Here is a 21,867-nt window from a genome sequence, read left to right on the forward strand (position 1 = left end):
GAGGAGATTAGAGCAAGAGGGAGGAGCTGATTGAGACAGTAGAGATTCCAAGAGCCTTTTTTAGGCCGCCTGTGAAATTGGATAACAGATTACTCTAAAATGTCCTCCTAACACTTTATATTAAGTAGAACTAATAACATTAATCTAATAAATTGCCAAATACTTGAGTGGTGCATTGAAGGGAGAGGAGGGTGGATTCAAACTGGGTGTGCTCGCCATCTTGTTACCAGGCAACTGATACCACAGGGTAACCAACACACACAGACAACATCACAGGATGGACACTGTGAAGCCATTATAAATAAAGAAATTAATAAATAAACATAATATGTTGTATTCATATGGTACTTTTCATTAAAAGCTTGTCCAAAATGATAAAGTAAAGGGCAATTAAACAAAATTATGAAAAAGTACACATAAATATATATACTGTATATATAAATATAAACCTAAAATAAAATTATCAAAAAGGAAAAGAAGAGGAAAAAGCAGTAGGGATTAAAGCAGAGATAAGCTATTTAGCAATTAACAGAAAATGCCTTTCTGTAGAGATTTTTGGCTTATGAGAACCCACTGTCACCTGAGCAGTTATCTTCTATTTATATATATTTATCGCTTGAAGGCAAAAACACCTACTGCATACAAATATATCACGCTCACATATAGACTTTTTTGTTACTCTGTTGATAGGTGGCATAAAACGCAGAAGCTGCTAACATGAGATACCAAGCTTTTCTGGCTTTCGGTTTATTTATTTTTTATTTGGTTACCGTTCCATTGTGAGACACATGTTGCATCAGGCCAAGGGAAGGAAGACTGACACACATCAGCACTGGCAACCACTCACCCTGTCAGTCTAATGTCGGCCCAAACCGCCTGCTCGCACAACACATTTTGCCTCCCACAGTATGAGCATCCCCCTATCCATAGCGTTCTTCCCTTCCACAAGGCTAACCGGAGATGTCAAAACAAACGCCTCCTCATTCTCTGTGGGTAATAATCACATATTGCAGCAATCATGTCATGCTATAGAATTGGATTCTCCCTGTGTGCGTGATGCATCCCGGCTCTGTTTGCAGAAAAAGTTACTGAATCCCGGAGGTAGCGTGGACCAAATCGATACGGATTCTCCGGTGGGGTGAATCGATAGGGAGAGCAAAGGTTAACCAGCCGCAGATTGTGTGATGGCTCTCTGCACGCGCCCACTACCCCTTAACCTTTACCATGGCTTCATTCACTCCGGCTCACTGTGGCGGATCTCTGTTTAACCAATGGGAACAGCCATTCCCTTGAGGCACGAACAACGCAGCTAAGTCCGCTCTGCTTTTATTAACCGCAATATTTACAGCGTTATTGTCATGTACATTCTGTCACTGCCTTAAGTTTGAATGCATCTCAGCTCTTATTTCTTAACATGGCGCTTATCGACAGGAATGTTTTGTTACTGTACATCTATTGTCGGGGCTATGTGGCTCACACCCTTACCTACCCTGCTGTTGGTTTCTTGTTATATTGGTGATGTAGAAATTCAATTGTTGCACAGGTTGTAAGTCACCCTGGATAAGAGCGTCAGATAAATGCCTAAAATGTGAAATCTAAATGTAAATCTACCTTGATAGATCTCATAAAGTGGGAGGTTATTTTGCGCTCTCTATCACAAACTGTTATTATGAGAAAAATCCTACTTTTATTACAACCATACAGAGAGAAAGAAGAGCAAAAGAGAGAAGGAGAGAGAGATCGAAGAAACCAAGCTCCATTACTCTTGAATACATTATGACATGCCTGCTCTTCAGATTCAGCTTCAGGATCAATTGCTGCTCCTCTTAAAACTGGTAAACATGCTTGATTGTTCTCTAGGTAGGGGAAGTGACCCAATTAAGCCCATGTACCATATAAGCCCACTTGCTCTCGTTTTTATTTTTTGCTCTTGCTTTTATTCTGAATACAAAAAAATGCAGGAAATATTAGAGAGATAATATGTTTCACAGCAATTTATAGAAGTACTGTAGGGAAATGTATACAATGTGAAGTTTCAACCAAAGACCAATTCCAACTCTGCTGATATTTCCTACAAGGCACACCTAGCACATTACACTGGTTGCTATGCCAACTCTTGTGGTAGCAATGGAGTTCGTTTCTGATCCATCTTGTTATCTCCCGTTTCTTTCTCCTGATTCGTATATGAACATGTGTTGGTAACTGGTAATACAAAAAGCCACGAGTCCTTTTGCACTGTGACAATGGATGCTTTAGTGATGCTGACACCTATCACATCACATTCCTTCTCATAATCACAGTAAAGAACACCGTCTTCCACTTATTGTGAATACCGAGTGTTACTAGACATAGTGAAAGACTGCATCATGCACTCTCTCACTACGAGTACAAAGAGTACATGTCACATCAAGTTCTGAAACGAGAACTTGGTTAAGGGTACAAACCGAGCGAGCAAAGCCACAGGTGAATTTTGAAACCAATAAGGAAGTGGCTGCAGGTGGCAATTCCTCTAGGGTCCGCTAGGGGCTGGCTCCAAAAAGACTCAAAACCCAGCCCAACTCCATGCAAGTCAATGGGACCACAACCCAACGTCTCACTCAAAATATAAAGTCAATAAAATGATGTTCTCAGTAGCCAATTTCATTTCTACTAATATGTGTCATGCTGATTTTCAAAATAATTGTGTCATTAACGCGATATAATGGATATAAGACGGGGTTGTTTTCCTAGTGATTGACAGGTCGCCTGTCCAGTGATCGACAGGTCGGCGTTCACGGGCCAATAGTAGCGGCTCTGCGGTCAACCCTCGACCTCGCTTTGGCTGCTCCGGCTCCAAAAAATGTCAACATGGCGGCGATCATAAACCCAATTTCTTGGCTTCAAAAGAACCCTTCAGAAACCTATGGGTGGCATCACACTCACTACGTCTACTACTACCACTACTCAAGGGCCAAGATAAGATATTTCATCTAAATCAGGACATTGTTTTAAAACTATCCACCCTGTTCTTCAGTACAGTGTTTTGAATGATGAAACGATTGACACTGATCTGAGGTCCAACCTGGGGGTCCAGGAAGCGGGTGTGTCTTTACAGTCAATGGAGCAGGGGGACGCTGAAGTCCGACCCAACACACACCAATGCAAATCTAATGCTGGGTGAAAGCAGAAACAGATGAGTTAATGACTGCTTATAACTTTTAAAAAATTCAGCTACAATTTAGAGATTTGATTCTAGCTGGGGTTTTACATTTAATTGTCTCAGTTAAATAATGTAATTTTGGGCAGTAATCAATAATTCACCATCACCCCAACATCTTTGGCCTAGTCAGCTGAGCTGAGACTGACTCTTGTGATAATACAATAATAATAATAGGTGGAGCTGACTACGGGCTCTTGATATAAATACCCAAAATGCCACATATGCCACAGTAGAATAGCTGGAAGAACACAGAAGTGGTGGCAAAATCCTGACTTCAGTCTGTGCATCAGTATATCTACCACAAAGCCGTGCACATCTTGTTCAGCTACAGTACTTTCCATTTTCTCCCCATGCGAATGTCAAAGTTTGCACAACACACACAGGGGAAATACTAAATCCCCAAAGACATTGCAATTTAGTCATATCAGTTGTTTTTGCTTGTCTTAGCAGCCAAAGTCTGCTTCCTCTGTTAGAACAGCTTTGAGTGACTTTAGACATAACATTTCTTTTAATTTGCTTGCGATATATGTGTGATCCTGAACGCACACACACACACGCACACAATAATCACCACAAATGTTCTGTATTTGAGGAAACTCAAGGACCTATGTGTTCAATTAATTTTTTTCCTGCCTGAGCTCACAAGAGAACACAAAAGAAAAACAGACGCAAGGACGGGAACTGTGATGCCTTAATCAAAGGCCGCTGCAACAGCACATTTGCCTGACAATTTCTCCACCGATCCAAGGCGAAAAGCAGAGACAAAGAAAACGGATTGTTCCATTGTTTGTACGGCACAGGAACACCTGTCAAGGTCAGCAAAGGGAAAAAAATTAGACATTTAAGGAGGCCTGCTGTGCCTGCAAGAGGATTGGCCAACAGCTTAGCTTTTACTGATGCAATCGATGACTCTGAGAAGGCTTCAGCACCAAGGTTTATGTGATAAGCAACACGTGACGCACTATGCAATATCTTGCCTTGATTAAACATCCAATCATTTAAAAGAGAGTATGTGGGTCTGTTTGTGTGGGAGAGGGAGGCAGTGAGTGTTTGAGAGAGAAAGTGAAGAGGTTAAGAATACGTGTGAAAAAGCAGCTCGAGCCATGCAATCACAGTAAATGACACATGACATTTCCAACTCACTTGATTCTATGGCAATCCTTGCTGTAAATTACCAAACCAATCAGCCACGACTATCTCTGACTCCTCTCCTCTCCTCTCTCAAGGAAACACATGTGCAAGCAAAGGGCCGAACCTTCTCAGCATGACATGTACAACCTGTTATCTGTTATATATTTCAATGGCAAAATGTCACATGTGACATTGAGATGCACTCCATGCACGGGAGGTGAAATTAAATCGATGGATTGCAGGCTAATGGAGCCGGTAAGGAGATTCCAGAGAAGTGGCGCTAATACAGCTGGCCTTACGTTTGACACCTTTTAGCTCCAATGCTTGAGTTTCCAGGCTATTTCTGGCAACATCTACTTTCACCCTGCCTTCCTGTCCTGACCAAGTTTTCCCACAGATTTAAGAAAATTCTTGAAACCAGCCGAATTGCACTGGAAACAAGTAGGGCTGGGAGATATTGCCAAAATCAAATATTTTAGACCGAATACCTCAATAATGTGAAGATATTTTGGGGATGAGTATTCATGCTTTCATAAGATATTTACACACAGAAAATTTTGAAAATAAGTAATGATCATTAGTAATCAGTAATGTGTAATCAGTAATAAGTAATGTGGATATGATCAATCATTCATTTTACTCAGCCAGAACAGGCTGATAAGTTCAGAAAATTGTGTCACTTTACCGTAATGAAGCCTTTAAGACCAGGAAGAAGTAACATTTAAGTTATTTCAAAATATTACGATAACCAATTTTTATTTTTTTTTTTACTTGCTTTAACGTAGATACAGGATATTTTTGCAGTGCAGCTGTATATCATGATCTAAAACGTCTTACTAGATTATGCCTGAAACTAAATGTGATGGCCACATTTTTCTCTACACGGCTGCATTCAAGGTGATATCAGAGGGAGAGTCACGCCTGTCCTGTCCTTGATCTCTGTCTGCCTAGGGGACTGACTCATCCCTTATGTGACGCGTAAGCGACTATAAAAAGGAGGGACGAGGCATCCTGTATCAATAATTAATGGGTGTATCCATTTAGTATAAGAGTGATAAAGATGTTGTAAGCATTTTCATCCGTCTTATTTGCTCTCTCCCCCAGTCTATTTTTTTTTTTAAATCACTGAGGTAGGGTTTTGTTACGCCTTCAGAGGAGTTAGCTGAGAGCGAGGGGTGCTTAACTCGCTGTGCCCTAAAGCAGCCAGTCCCTGACAATAAGACTCAATATTTAACAGCTCGCCAGTCATCTGAGGGGTGGATCACATCAGACTGAAGTGGGAGAGAGGGTGAGAGAGAGAAGACAGAAACAGAAATAAGAAAAAAGAGAAGCCAAGAGAAGCAGACACTTGCCTGCTGGGCTTGTAAGCTGATAATGAATAGCGAGCCAAAACACAGCCAAAGACGGGCGCAGGGAAGATGGAGGAGCGCTCGCATGTCTGAGGCAGCATGTGGAAACCGGCGCGGGCCGCATGCGAGCCTGAGAAAGACAAAAGGGGAGAGAGACAGCAACCCGAGCTTTGGCGTATAGCGGCTGCTGTGTGTAGAGACGTACAGTGACAATGTGGTAAGCAGACGATTACATTGCGGTGGCTGATGTATGTGAGAGACGCGGAGCTGCGATGAAGCCAGCCGTGAAATTGATCTGAACATAGAGGCCTTAAGAGTTCTTACGCACACACACACACCCACACACAGGGGGACAAGAGGATGTCTCGGAAGATGAAAAGAGGACTCGAGGATATTAGTAAAGCAATGAGAGCTGACCTTCCACACTCAGGGAGGCAATATTGTACCGACAGAGAGCAGAATGTAAATCCACAGGCTAAGTAATAGCTAGGCAGCTTCCAGCGTGTGGCGTTTAGCTTACACAGACATCCCCATGTCCTCCACAGTCCATTATATGACTGCTTTGGCCATACGTTACTGCTGCATGCTCCCAGTTGATGACTTTCAAAAACAAGTGCATTACACCCAATGTTTGTTTATGTGTCCGTGTGTGCGTAGCCTACTTTGGGTGGATATCTGGTTGGTATGCATATCATTTTATGGGTTTTTTTACAACATTGACCAATATGTGCACTGGAAAAAATAAAGCGTTACAATGTCATGGTGATGATGGTTTTCTTTGATATATTATTTGCAAGATGCTGCCTTAAAATGAAGCAAAAACATAAACACGCCTCTCAATCAATTTCTGTTTGCCTTCTACAACCCATCACTTTAAATATCTTCACCTGCCCTTGGAGACCACTGCATTTAGCAAATCAATTTTTTCTATTGATTGTCATCAGTCACAAAACATACCAGCTATTACACTCCATTTAACGTTGAGTACTTAGTTCAGAGGAATGAAAATGATATAAGGGATTGTAATAGCTGGTATGTTTTGTGACTGATTATAATCAATAGAAAAAAAAAACATGTATACTATGTGACCACGTGTGCACATACGCGTGTGTGTATGTGCACTGTGTTTTAGTGTGTGTGTGTGTGTGTGTATTTGTGTGTGTGTCTTCTCCTCTCCAATCAGTTGATCAGCATTCTTCTCCTGTTCTGATCCACAGTCACGCTAGTCAGGGCCTCCCACCCGGAATAACACGGCAAATTTGCAAAAATACATTATTAATTTCCCGTCAGGGATGGCAGCCGCCTCCCATGACAAGTACTCCTCACATTCCATTTCTTCTTTTTCATTTTCATTTTTCATTTCCTGTAGTGCACCTGAGACACCACTACCCACTCGCAGCTCCTCTCCTGTGCTCTCATTCCCTACTGTCTTCTACCAACCTATGGTCACACCCACATGACACACACACACTGAACTGTATGTGGACAGGCGGCAAACATATTTACACGCATGCGCACACACACACACACACGTCCTACCCTCTTGCAATGGAAAGGCTATCTGACAGGAAATCACTTTGAGAGCATGTCAGCAGATTGAGACCTGCTGGTCATCTTGCTGGGAGACCATAGAAAACCTTTCTCTCCTCTCTTGCATCCCAAGCCACCCACTGCTTCCCCCTCTTTCTTTGAAAGGATGTTTTTCAGGTCTTAGTTCCCTGGGTCCTCCAGGTATATTCAGGGCTTTGTCTGATTCTGGTGATAAATAGCCAGCAGTGGCAAAGTTCCCCCCCCAACACACCCAGTGCCAAAGAACATCAGTATATTGCAAATGATTTAGAAACTGCATGCAACCTTCAAATGAATTAAAGGCGCCTCTCTGCGGGGATTTTTAGACCGGCCTCTTCTTTTGCTATTTTTCAAATGATGCAACTGTCAAATGTGTTGGCTTGGGATTTCATACATCAAATGTGGGACAGTCCTCTACTCCTCTATGCTACTGCAGGGAGATTTATTCCCCAACTCTCCCTACACAAAACTAGCCAAACCCCACCGACTCAGGACTGATGAAATCCCAATTCTCAACATGACTTATTTGGTTAAGGCCAAAAATAACCCTCTTGTTTTATTAGCTTATCACAGCGCTGTTTTAACTATAGCTTTTAAACCTTCACATGGACTGAATAAATTGTTTTGTTCCGCTGCTTTACACCCATTTCACGCCGGACTAGAGACCCAAGAAATATGTGGGTCGACTGTCAGTGTGAAAGGGACGGCCCGGGTCAGTCAACCCTGCATAACAAGCCGGGTCAACATCAGGGCCGAGAGCGCGGTCAAACTCTGCTCCGCTTGGTGTGAAAGTTCAGTGCTTAACCCGTGTCATGGGACCACGCCTTCTCGCCTCATTTTTCTAGTGCGAGCGTGTCGTAAACGGTGTCCTATTCAAGGTTGGGGTTTGCAAGGTTGAAATATTGCAGCGTCAACAACAGAGAAGGTAGAGTATATAAAACTAAGACTCTGCCTGATGATGTTATAAGGCAGAGAAGAACGATTAAAGGACTATACCGATTTTTTGGGAGTTTGGTTACCATTGGTCACCTTACCCAACATCTGATGAGAGGATTGACACCAAAATCACCTCTGTGTCTCTGGTAGATAGCTCCGTCTGGTGCACATGCTAACCCTTTACAATACAGTATGTTAAGTATTTGTAAGTGACTAGCATTATCCAAAGAATGAAGATAAACCTTTTAATAATCCAAAGGTGGTATTGGGTTTGGTTCTTTGTTTAGATTCATAACTACTGAAAACAAAATCTCAATCTTCATCATTACTGAGGTCCATTAAAAATCAACAGCGCAAACACAACTTCACTCCCTTCCTGTGTAAACAAAACAAGTTACGCTCAGAGTCTCCCGGGAAGAGAGATCTTCTGGCATTGAAAGTGCACATTCTTTTGTGTCTATTTTACCAATCCTCTAAGCCTGGCAGGTTTAGATGCATCATTACAATTAACTAACCATCATAACCACCACCAGAGGAGCATAAAGTAATACTTCTGGGTTGTGTATGTGAATGTGGTATTATTTCCTTGTTTTTACCCCTTTATTCATTCTCCATGGCCCCACTCCCCTGTGTGTGTGTGTGTGTGTGTGTGTGTGAGAGATCTATGTTGAGCTTTGGGATGATTACATTCAAATTGTGAACCGTAATGTTATTCACTGGATTATTCAGTTCTTGGATTCCCTTGCCTCTAAAATCTATAGAATATTATGTTAAATGGTCAATGTTTTATCCAGTTTGAGTTAGGGATGGGAATTGATAAGATTTTATTGATACCAATGCCATTATCGATTCTGCTTATCGGTCCGGTTCTTTATCGATTCCCTTATCGATTCCTGATCAATTTTCTGTGTGGAAAAAAAAGTAGGCCTACACAGGTTTCCAGCGTCAATGCAGTTGTTTTATTATCTCTTGAGTCTGAACACAGTGTAGAATGTCTGCCTAATAACATTTGAACATGTTAAAATAAATTACAATGCTCTTTTTCTTAAAATGATATAACTTGGAAAACAAATAAGATGGTTAAATGGTTACCCTAAAATGTTTCAACATATTGCTGGTGTTTCCACCCTTAAGGCTGCGTTCACACAGCGTTTTTTCCCCAACCACCAGCGCCCTTTTCTCATTAAAAGCAATGGGAAGCGCTGGCCGTTTCCCATAGCAACAACAAATATGGAGAAAGTGAAAGTGCCGGTGGAGAAATGGGACGTTGTAATAAGTGAATTTCCATTACCGCAACAGCGATCATAAAGGCAGTATGGATTATACTGGAAATGTATTGGAAATATCTGGTAAGCCTTTGCTTGTTGCACAACACTGTTTTGTCTGCTAGAAGTGCTAACGTTAACCAGCTGGTTAGTGAGCTAGCAGCTGCTCAGCTAACGTCAGGTGACGTTGCCGTGATCCGCTTTTTATTTCTCGTCACAAAAAGCTTTCCAGGCAGCGCTTTTTCCACATCAAAAAACGCTATGTGTGAACACAGAAATGATAATTTTACAGACGTTACAAGTAGCACTGTTGTCATCTTTCTTCGTGAAATGAAGCCACGCTTTGGACCGTTTCTTCCTCTCCGTCATGACTCCTTCTTGTTGCAAGTTTCCAGCAGCGTAGATGCAGAGTTTGACGTCATGACGCATGAGTTTTTGCAATGCGCATGCGCAACTGTCAGAAAAACATGCCGGCATCGATAAAAGGAATTGATAACCTCGGAGGCATACGATTCCGATGGATCAGACAATTTGGAACCGGTTCTCAACTGGAACCGGTTCTCGATTCCCATCCCTAGTTTGAGTAATTTATTATTGTGAACTATGACCCTGATAAACTATTCTATTATGATATATAAAATTATGTGTCCAGTTTACTATCAAAATGCCTTTTAACCCTTCAACCATGTTTCTGAATAATGCAACAAATTAGGGCTGCAGCTATCGATTATTTTAGTAATCGAGTATTCTACCGATTATTCCATCGATTAATCGAGTAATCGGATAAGAAATACTTTTGCTTTATTAAAGAGCAATAGTAAATATACAAAAGAGAAAAGCTGTCCGCACGAAGCTGTCCATACGACACTGTGATTTACTGAAAACGAGGTGAAATAATTATTATTATTGATATTTATTACTAGGCCTAAATATCATACAAGTTCATAAGACTGGCTAATGTACATTTATTTACTATGTTGAAGGGTTGCCCTACACCTGCTGACCCTACTCACTGCAATCAAACTAAACTGAATATACCTGCTGTATTGGACTGGTGCATTTTAGGCTCCAATTGCTACTTACACCACCTGATATTTTGCTTTCTGGGGTATTTTATGCATCACTGTGAGGGGAGTAGGTGTGTGTGTGTGTGTGTGTGTGTGTGTGTGCGTGTGTGTGTGTGTGTATGTGTGTGTGACTATCATAATAATAACATGAATGAAGCTCAGGCTTTCACAAATTGACTGCAGCATTTTATTTTCTGTGGTTATTTTCTTGAGCAAAACTTAGCTAACTTAGGGACATCATAACTAGCCACCATATTGATTTACGTTCTTAACTAGCCATTACATATAGCCATAATTAACGTGCATTCTTTACTAGCCTTCATCTCATCCCGTTTTAATATTAAGTGCTGACTCCGCCCACCCGGCCAGTTTCGGCGTACGCCGGTAGCAATTACAAGTGGACCCTATCCTACAGTCCCTGCTCTCAGCGGACGGAAGGAGCTACGCTGTGTGTGGGAAGCGCTGTGATCGTCAGACCTCTCTGGATTAGACAAGCAAGTAGAGAAAACCGGCATCAGCCGAACCAATTTATTGCCAAATGCTTTGGGATTCAACACATTAACATTGCTTCCCATGGTCAGAAAAAGTCGGCAGATTTGTCGCTAGTCGCTTTTGAGAAATAAAGTCGCCAGGGGGGTCTGAAAAGTCGCTAAGTCTAGCGACAAAGTCGCCAAGTTGGCAACACTGGATCCGAAACTTTGGACACACATCGATGCAAAGAATTTGCATCGATGATTTTTAGTAATCGAGTTACTCGAGTTTCTCGAGGAATCGTTTCAGCCCTACAACAAATAATCACTTACTCTTGTTTTTATCTAACTGTAATAGATTAATTAATGTAGTTGTGCCGTAATCTGATTACTCCAATCCCTTCACTGTTATTTCATAACCCCGTCTATGTTTTTTACAATCTAGGTGGGTCCATATATCGTTACAAGAAAAGATAGACCCACCCACCCAACCTTCAGTTTGGCTTTAGCTGTTACAGAATAAAGGTGTGTCAATACATTACCCTCCCATGTAGCACACCACAATGACTTGTGTCCTTCCATGTCCCTTTGTCCCTCATCCGTTTCTGTGGCGTCACAGTGTTCGTTTCTGTGGCCGTTTAGTGGTGTCACAACGCGTTTACGATTCTTAAGCTACTATATCACCAACCATTACACAGCCTTTCTTTCTCATGTGTCATTGACCAAACCTCACAACATGACTGAAGTCAGAAATTAGATTTAGCCCGCTTGTTGCTCATTAGCATTGTGGCTGTGTGATGAGTGATGAGTGATTAATCCGGGTGTCACCGGCCTCCACACAGCAGCAGAAAACTTGAGGAAGAATTCTATGAGAAAGTTGTTCCGAGTGTTAATATTAATCGCCATAACCCGCAGTTTCCCTTCAATCAAATGAGTCCTGACTAATCAAGCTGTTAAAAAAATAAATTTTATTCACAGAAGGATCTTTTTAATGCATTTATATTAATTCATTATTTCTATCTCATTCAATTATGCCTCCTCTGTCCCCAGTGGCACTGTTGGGGCAAATTACAGGCAGTTTGCAAAAAGACACATACACACTTTAGCAACTCTGACAACAGCGACAGATCTTCATTAAAATAATAACGCATTGTTTATGCGCCAACTCATTGACATGCACACATGCTCTGTTTATTAGAGGGTGTCTTCGGTGATAATGTGATTATTTGCAAGTGTAATGCGGCATTGAATGGTAGGATGTGTTGGATGGGAAGGGAGAGGAGGGGATGGGGGAGGGCACGTATGGTGTTTGAGAAAGGAGAAAAAGAGAATTGGGGGTGGGGGGGTGGGGGGTGGGCGGTGGAGCAGGGAGTGGGTAAAGTGCTGATTGGATAATTGTGCATTTAATTTTGGAGCCAGGCCATTACAATAACTGTGCAGACGCTGTGCAGGGTCCGACCCTCCTAAGGGATAGGACGATGATTGTTTACGGGCGATTAGGCAAATTGCTAACTAAAAATATGTGTGTTTGGGAACAAACAAAAAGTGGAAGAAGACTAATGGAGTTGTTAGGGGACACTTTCCAGCGGCAAGTTCCCATTAACGATCCTAAGAGTATTAAATGGACCTGAAGACAAATGTTTTAAAGATAGCGGGTCAGCCCACAGCTTTGACTTTCACATCTCTCTTGCCAGCTTTTAGTTAACAATGAGATTATAGCGGTATTTAAAAAAAAAAGGTCAGATGAGGTTCTCTATTGGGCCCAGAGGCTGTCTCGATGGGATGAGCAGCAATACCCTTCATTGGCTAAAAGACTATTCAGTCACTCACTAGGTCATTTCCATTGGCCAGGCGTCACTGCAGAGGCACTGACCTCCATAGGGAATGTCAATACATTCTGCACTACTAAAATGTTCCTAATGCACAGTCCCTGAAACTTTTCTTTTTTTCTTTCTTTTAAGTACTTAAAAATAGGGCTGAACAATTAATCGTAATTTTATCGAAATCGCAATATGGCCTAATGCAATTTTCAAATCGCAGGAGGCGCAATATTTGTTAAAGGCGAAATGTGTGTCAAAATACCATTTTAAATTAAATATTGTTGTGTTGCAGAGATGTCCTGTCCTACACATCATATTCTACAGACTTAAGAAAACATCTTTGTTTGGTACAGATCCCCGCAAAAATCACACCATAATCATTTTAATACGTTTTTCAATGAAAATGAGAATAATGATGTAAAAATGATCATTCCCTCTAATATCGCAAATCATATCGCAATTGCAATATCAGTCAAAATAATCGCAATTAGGCTAGATATTTTTTCAAAATTGCTCAGCCCTACTTAAAAACATTCAAAAAACTGCAATTAAATCCCTTAAGATGAAATACAGTAGCCGTCAAATGTATGTCAATCATATGACAGATCAGTGTAATAAATCTCAAAGCTTGAATTTCGCTCTCATTAACATAACTAAGGAAAATCTGAATTACTGTATAATCTAAAGCCAGCAATGAGATACTTTGACATATCTAGACGAGGTGATGCAGTCCACCTCACAGTCTGCACAAGACCAGTACAACAACTGCTAGATTTTACCATGGAAAGAATCTTTCTGGGCCTTGGAGATACCCTGCCAGAGACACTGACCCTTACAGGTGAGCTGAGCCAGCTTTGCCAGAAAGGCTGAGTTACAAAAAGCATGAGATGAAGAGAATAGAAAACTGAAAGAACAGTGGATCAACTGATGTGAATGAGGTTATCCTAACTGTGTGCCCATCCACACCCATATTGATCAAAATGTTTTAGTCAGGATATGAGACTCAAATATCCTGAAAGAAAGTTGTAGGTTGAAGCTACAAGCAATGAAGTCGTAAAGTACTAAAGTAAGTAGTAAAATGAGAAAGAGAAAAAGTGAGAGTCAAAGTCAGAAACCAAGTTTTGCAAAGTCTCTGCTGGACACAAACCTTGCGAGCAGTGAGTTATCGATCATGTGGGGGCATCTGTGCTACAGAAATGGATTCATCATTGGGAAATCTCTGATGGCAGGGCCATCAGCGCTCCAGGGGAGAGGGTAGCTGCATGCTGTGGACACTAAACATGCACATTGATTGGACAATCAGATGATTGACACCAATCGAGATTCACTTTGGCTACATTTAAACTTCTCTTCTCAAACAAAATGGATTTAGACCAGATAAGCAAGCTTTTTAAGGAGGCACCTTCTACTATAGCTTCAGTGTTTTTCCCTCTTCAGCCAACAAATAATGTTTGATGATGCTTCAAGCAAATACCAGTGTAACAAAGACGTATCTGAAGTCTAGAAATTATGTCTAGAAATAGTTTCTGTGATAACAGGAATCAAACAAAGGAAATATTCAAGGCCGGAGGATATGTAGAAGCAATAGCTCTATTTTAAAACTAAAAATAGACATCCACTGTGTTGCCTTACATTGCCTGTCTCCAAAGGCTTGTGGTAAGAAGCATCCACAGCAGGGCTATTCTAAGGGCCGGCCTCTGTATCATCCAGAGCATGAGCCCGGGGTAAGGTGGGGTAATGTTATAAAAATGCCATGCAATATTAATGAATGTGGGCGGCAGGCTTTGTTGTATCTGAGGTGGCCCTAGATGGTAAGTTAGGGCAGCATGACTCTGTGAGCCTTCACATTGACTTTGCTGTGCCAGTGCAGGCAGTGAACCCTTTCACTGACTTCTTCCAATAGGACTGAGAGGGCTCCGCATAAGCTGTGACACAGACACGCACGCACACAAACACACATTCTAGACACCGCTTGCGCTCAAGAGTAATACAAAATGCACATGCACAGATGGGTACATCCCTAATAAAAACAACGCAAGCACACAGGCGCGCACACACAAAAGAAAAACCCCACAAATGCACGCACACACACACACACACACACATACACATGTAACAGACCAATCCACGAGCAATCCAGTCTTGACAGTAATGACTAGGCTTTCAGTTTGGGCGAACACATTCCAATAGGCACCCTATAATATTGTGGCATTTTGACAAACAGCCTGCCAGGGTTGGTCTGTCCAGAGAGGGGGACATGAGCCAGCAGAAACTGCTCATGAGCACTGCTCTCCTCTAGGGACGGAGTCTGCTCAGCGCCCTGCAAGGCTGCAGAACTTCAAGGACAAGCCTCCATCTCAGCACAGTGAGTACTTAGGCTACTCTTGTCGAGTTAAACTTTCAACATTGTTGTGGACAAATCCGTGACCCAAAATTAGAGTTTTCTGGACGGGAGAGGGGGGAGATAAGCTGATGAGTCAGTTATCAGAAAATAGACTCAAATTAAGGCTTTTCATTGAAACTGTAATTTTATACAAGACTTGCTAATCACAAATCTGGGAAAAGCTGCAGTGTTTTGTACAGTCTCATCCAAGTCTCTGATGAGACCTCAGTGTGTGTGTGTGTATGTGTATGTGTGTGTGTGTGTGTGTCAATGCTTACTGATCTATTCCTTACTGCTTGGTTAATTAGGAGCATGTCAGGGCATGCTGGTTGCCATGATGAAACATAAAAAAAAAACATAGCCAGCCATGTTTCATCTAATTGAGGGGGAAAAAAATCAAACATGGCTCATTTCTCTCCAGTTCAAATGTCATCTCAGCTGCCGAGTTTATTGAAAATAGGGGATAATGATTTAAAAATATCAGAGGTTGAAAGTAACCAATTACTGTATTGAATGTATTGGAATGTTTTTGAGTAAACTTTGAGCTCTTTTGACAGTCTGTACCCTTACTTTTTATGATCTTGTTTTAAGTACCATTTACTCTTACTATTACTCTTCCCGATGTTATATTTTTTAGACTTAAAATTTGTGAGTACAGTGTTTTCTATGTATGTATGAATAAATATGAACTAGTATCAATAAAGGTGGCAAAGTCTAGAGTACACACACACGCACACATACAGTATATACCTCTCTGTTTTCTCTGTTTTAAAAATGGAAAAACACCACCTTTATTGATACCCGTTTTATTCATATGATTAAAAATAGAGCATCTGTGAGCCTTGGGCTGAAAATGACTCATCAAATTTTTTTGTCAGGGTCATGCCAAAGTCAGTTAAGCTTTGGGGGAGAACAATACTGTAACACGCACACAAGCTTGATCATTTTCATGCAAAAGTAGCACTACTTCACTTCAACTACTTCACTCTTTTTTTTAAAGAACTGCTAATTTGCCTTGAATAGTGGTAGTGATCATCCTGCTTTCAGTACTGTGTAAAATATTTCAGCAGTCTTTCTAGCTCTGAAAAAAAAATCATGTGGTGAAAATTCCTCACATTAAACTGACGGTCAATTTGAATATCAAAACAAGTTCTGATGAAAGAGGGCAAAGTTGACTTTTGCCAGTAGAATACGATTTGGCAAAAGCATTTTCTCCCCATCTCTCTACCCCCCCTTCTCAGTCCTCGTCGATGCAGATCATTTCTACTGAGTGCAGATATTTGGGCTTGTTTGTTATGGTTGAAGTGTATCGCTCACTCAGGCTCTGCTGCGCTGCATCGCATGAATTAATGATGAACGGATGGAGAGAGCGAAAGAGGGAGGGAGCGAGGGCAGGGAGGTGCAGAGAGACGACCGAGGGATGAGCAGGAAAGACAGAAATTTGAGTCAGAGGGTAGTTAGAGAAATTAGGAGAGAGAGAGATTCATTTGAGCGGAAGAGGGAGAAAAAGATTGAAGGGGGGAGAGAGAGAGAGAGAGAGAGAGAGAGAGAGAGAGAGAGGGAGAGAGAGAGAGAGAGAGAGAGGCAACTGTGTAGATTAGCCACATGGTCGTCACTGGTGTGTTGCGGCGGCATAATCATGGAACTCATTTGATTACAAGTGGCTCATTGAAAAACATGGATTTTCATAAGTGTGTAGCCAAACGCTTCAATCACACACTGCATGGCATTTTGTAATTGGAGGTTATATGGAGGACTAACTGTACCTCTGGATGAATCATCTCAGCAGCGTCTTAACAAAAGTAGTAAAAAACAACAAAAACTGTGTACCCCGTGGTAATGTTGAGTGACATGACATTTCAAGAATGCCATTCTGTGTAAATGTTTTGAACTCTAGTTATAGCACAACTAATGAGAAAGCACTTGTGGTAAAGGTCACCTATGTTGGCAATATTGCTGTGGTTTGGGTTAGGGGATTACACCTGCCACTATTCCCTGCCTGAGGACCTCAGACTGGCTAAATCAGTGTCCTCCTATAAATCAAACACCCATTTGTATCTGTGAACTTGATTATTTAAATTTTATTGTATGGTTATTGGTTTTAACATTTTATTTTATTTTTCCCTCACTGCTGTTTTTTTCCCCACGTTTGTTTTTGTTTTTTACTGCTATTTTGAAAAGTGCTAAATAAAGTTTATAATTATTACTATCATGCCACTACACTATATGACATACATTATGCAGCAGTATGTATGTACACTGCAGCAGTGTGCATGTGTGTGTGTGTCTGTCTATATCAGCAGGTAAAAAACAGAAACATTGTAATACTGGTATGTTTCAACTGTAACATGCACTGGCGAATCTGCCAATGTGTGCTAAAAAATGTTTTTGATCAAATAAGATATTGTTGTTTACATTAAACAAATTAGATCATTTAGAATGAGTGATAACCCTGACAGATGGTGTTAGTGTGAAGAGACACAGCCATAAAGAGCGGACGTGAGAGACGAAGGGGATCATGTTTCTTCATTCAGACCCATTTTCATACAGAACCTACACTACTCTACTGTGGGTACACGGACTCATTGTCAGCTCTGCTCCACTTTTCTATGTTTGAAAAGCAAGTGTAGAAGTAAGTAGCTCAGCCAAGAAGACTGATATGTTAATCAGTGTACTATTTATAGTTGACTGAGGAAATCATCCATTAATGCATCATGTCTAGAATGTCATGCAAAACGTATCATTTGCTGTCGTTTTCTAAATAAAAATTTACATTTTACACTTGACATGCTACATGTTTCAATTCCTGTGTAGTTAAGGCCACAATTAACAAAAATATCCCTGTATTCAGAAAAGCTTTTATTTTTCACCTAAGAACTGTTACTCTTGATCACCCAAGACAAATCAATCAACAACACATGCCTACGACAGAAGCAATAGACCCTACAATAAAATATAATTGAATGGCCCATATAAAATTTGTTTGTGCTTTCCAGGTAGGTAAGGTAACCACCGCAGTCAGGGCTCAGTGGTTGTCACCCTGTATTAGCTTGCCTTATAGTTTATCTGAAACACTCTGACCTGAGACGACATGCTTGCTGCAAAGGTGAGAGGTTTTACTGGGTAAAATTAGCCACTGATCTCTATAGCTGCTAGCCAATGGTCACATCTCTCTTTATAAGTGGGGAAACAATGGCATCTTTCGCACTCCACTCCAACACAGTCATTAAAACCCAGCAAACATATGACAGCGAGCAGACAACTACAGTGGCAACAGCCATCTATTGACCAGAAAGAACTATCTAATACAGATAAATATGTAAATGAAAGTAAGTAAATGAAACTGAATGAGCCATTCTCCACCTAGTGGCTGGCAAACTGTACTGACAATTAAAATTCCTATTAAACCAGCTTTGGAAACTGTTTTGAACTGATATCAAAAAGATATTTAGGTTCCAATTTCACAAAACAATGCAGGTAAGCATGCACCTTAACTTTGGCTCTGTATTTATATGGGCTGTTAACATTGGTGTAGGCCATCATATCACAATCTATTCAACATCACAATGTTGCTATGAGTTTTTGTCTGTTAAGGGCAGTTTATAGTACAGCGATTTATGATCGTCACCACCGGCGATGATCATATTCTATCGTCGGTCGCAATGACATGTTGTTTATACTTCCAGCGACAGGCGATCTGTCATCATCGCTCTGGAAGACCGTACTTTTGTAATAGACCGTAGAATAAAACATACACTGAGGAGACAATTTATGCTATTTATCTAGACCTGGATAAAGACAATAGATTTACTTGAATGAAACTTCTTATTTACAAAGAAAGAGTGAAAAATAACATTGCAAAAGCAGTTGCATAACATGTAGGTACATTAGGCTATTCTGCAGACTGGTTTACAAACTGTATTATTATTATTTTCCTTTCAAATGGTTAAATTTTCAATTAGTGCAATTAAGAAAATATATTTCATTACATGGCGTTATTAAAAGCAGACTGCAGCAGCTGGTTGGAGGCGGTGGAGTCTGTAGGCTCCGACTCGCTTTCAGAACGGACACAACAATAAACTTCACAACCTGGGAATATTTGCGTTACTTTGAACTGATGGAAGAAAAGGGTAAGAACATTATTGTTACTAGGGCTGCAGCTATCGATTATTTTAGTAATCGAGTATTCTACCGATTATTCCATCAATTAATCGAGTAATCAGATAAGAAATACTTTTGCTTTATTAAAGAGCAATAGTAAATATACAAAAGAGAAAAGCTGTCCGCACGAAGCTGTCCATACGACACTGTGATTTACTGAAAACGAGGTGAAATAATTATTATTATTGATATTTATTACTAGGCCTAAATATCATACAAGTTCATAAGACTGGCTAATGTACATTTATTTACTATGTTGAAGGGTTGCCCTACACCTGCTGACCCTACTCACTGCAATCAAACTAAACTGAATATACCTGCTGTATTGGACTGGTGCATTTTAGGCTCCAATTGCTACTTACACCACCTGATATTTTGCTTTCTGGGGTATTTTATGCATCACTGTGAGGGGAGTAGGTGTGTGTGTGTGTGTGTGTGTGTGTGTGTGTGTGTGTGTGTGTGTGTGTGACTATCATAATAATAACATGAATGAAGCTCAGGCTTTCACAAATTGACTGCAGCATTTTATTTTCTGTGGTTATTTTCTTGAGCAAAACTTAGCTAACTTAGGGACATCATAACTAGCCACCATATTGATTTACGTTCTTAACTAGCCATTACATATAGCCATAATTAACGTGCATTCTTTACTAGCCTTCATCTCATCCCGTTTTAATATTAAGTGCTGACTCCGCCCACCCGGCCAGTTTCGGCGTACGCCGGTAGCAATTACAAGTGGACCCTATCCTACAGTCCCTGCTCTCAGCGGAGGGAAGGAGCTACGCTGTGTGTGGGAAGCGCTGTGACCGTCAGACCTCTCTGGATTAGACAAGCAAGTAGAGAAAACCGGCATCAGCCGAACCAATTTATTGCCAAATGCTTTGGGATTCAACACATTAACATTGCTTCCCATGGTCAGAAAAAGTCGGCAGATTTGTCGCTAGTCGCTTTTGAGAAATAAAGTCGCCAGGGGGGTCTGAAAAGTCGCTAAGTCTAGCGACAAAGTCGCCAAGTTGGCAACACTGGATCCGAAACTTTGGACACTTTCTGTCGTTTTCTCTGGCCTGTCTCTTCTCTTCGCCCCTCGCTATTTTCTCTCTCTTTCTCCAGCGCGTTGTGCAACAGTAATAATCATCCGTGCGAAACACTGAGTGTGTATATAGTTATATGGATTAAACGAAGCTTCGATGCAAAGAATTTGCATCGATGATTTTTAGTAATCGAGTTACTCGAGTTTCTCGAGGAATCGTTTCAGCCCTAATTGTTACCTGTACATCTGAGAACTGAAAGCACTTGCCAATGTGTTGTGAGCGCTATCCGCTGTTTATTTTTTAGACCAGACATGATTAATCAAGGCTGCCTCTGTGATCATACTAGTTTATCATAAAGACGATCAGACCCCGAATAAATGAAAGCTGCTTGTTAAGTAGATAACAGATAAGTAGATAACAGCAGTGTACTCGGTGATGATTTCTATAGCCTGCTAGTGAGAACATCACCAGAAGACATAAAAGTTAAGTTTTTAAGCGGGTAACTTGAAAGCGCTCGACTGAGTTACTTTTAATAAAGACTAACTTAGTAAAGTAACTAGTTGCTATTTAGAAATATAGTAACAAAGTAAAGTAACTAGATGAGAGCAAATGACTGAACCTCTGCGATGCGTTCTATAATCGCTCTAGTGTTTATACTTTTTATGAGCGACAGCGTCCAAAATCAAAGTTGAGTGATGATGGAATGTTGGTGACTTTGTAGCGATGTCCATCGGGCGATCATAAATCGTTGTACTATAAACTGCCCTTTAATCATTATTCTAGATTCTAGATGTTTGCTTCATCTCAGACACATTTTAATGCAATCAACACAAAGTTTGGGAGGCATCAGGAGTCTCAGTTTTTGCTGCTGCCCAGTAAAAACACATCCTTAGAATCCCTTCTTTCTGTTTACACATGTCCTTGTCGTTGCATTGATGTGGATGTGGATGTGTGTGTGTGTGTGTGTGTGTGTGTGTGTGTGTGTGTGTGTGTGTGTGTACACTTGTCTCAGCACTGGAACTTTGACACATGTGTAATTACCGGGCACTCTACTCTTATTCACCTATGCTGCTCTCAAGACATCATTTCACTGCTCAAACATAGAGAACAGAAGTGGGCAGAGAACACACACACACACTACTCTTTGCTAACCACCATCACAATTTCTCTTATTATCTCTCCCATTCTCAGTATCTCTATTTCTCTCTCTCTCACACACACACACACACACACACACACGGTGTTGAACAAGAATAACTAATCGTTAAATAGACTATAGCCACGAGAACTCCACAAGGCATATAATTTCACTCAATAAACTACTCAATAAATAGGTAATAGCCTTGACAACTCGACAGCACACTGCTGGACAATAGCCTACATTCTGAGATGTCTACATTATCATTCAGCATCAGCAACAACAGTAAAAATCTAGCACATTTGGTCTGCTGCCAAATATCACTCAAGGATCATCAAAAGCAAAAAG

Source organism: Centroberyx gerrardi, chromosome 19 (assembly GCF_048128805.1).
Source record: "Centroberyx gerrardi isolate f3 chromosome 19, fCenGer3.hap1.cur.20231027, whole genome shotgun sequence".
NCBI lineage: Eukaryota > Metazoa > Chordata > Actinopteri > Beryciformes > Berycidae > Centroberyx > Centroberyx gerrardi.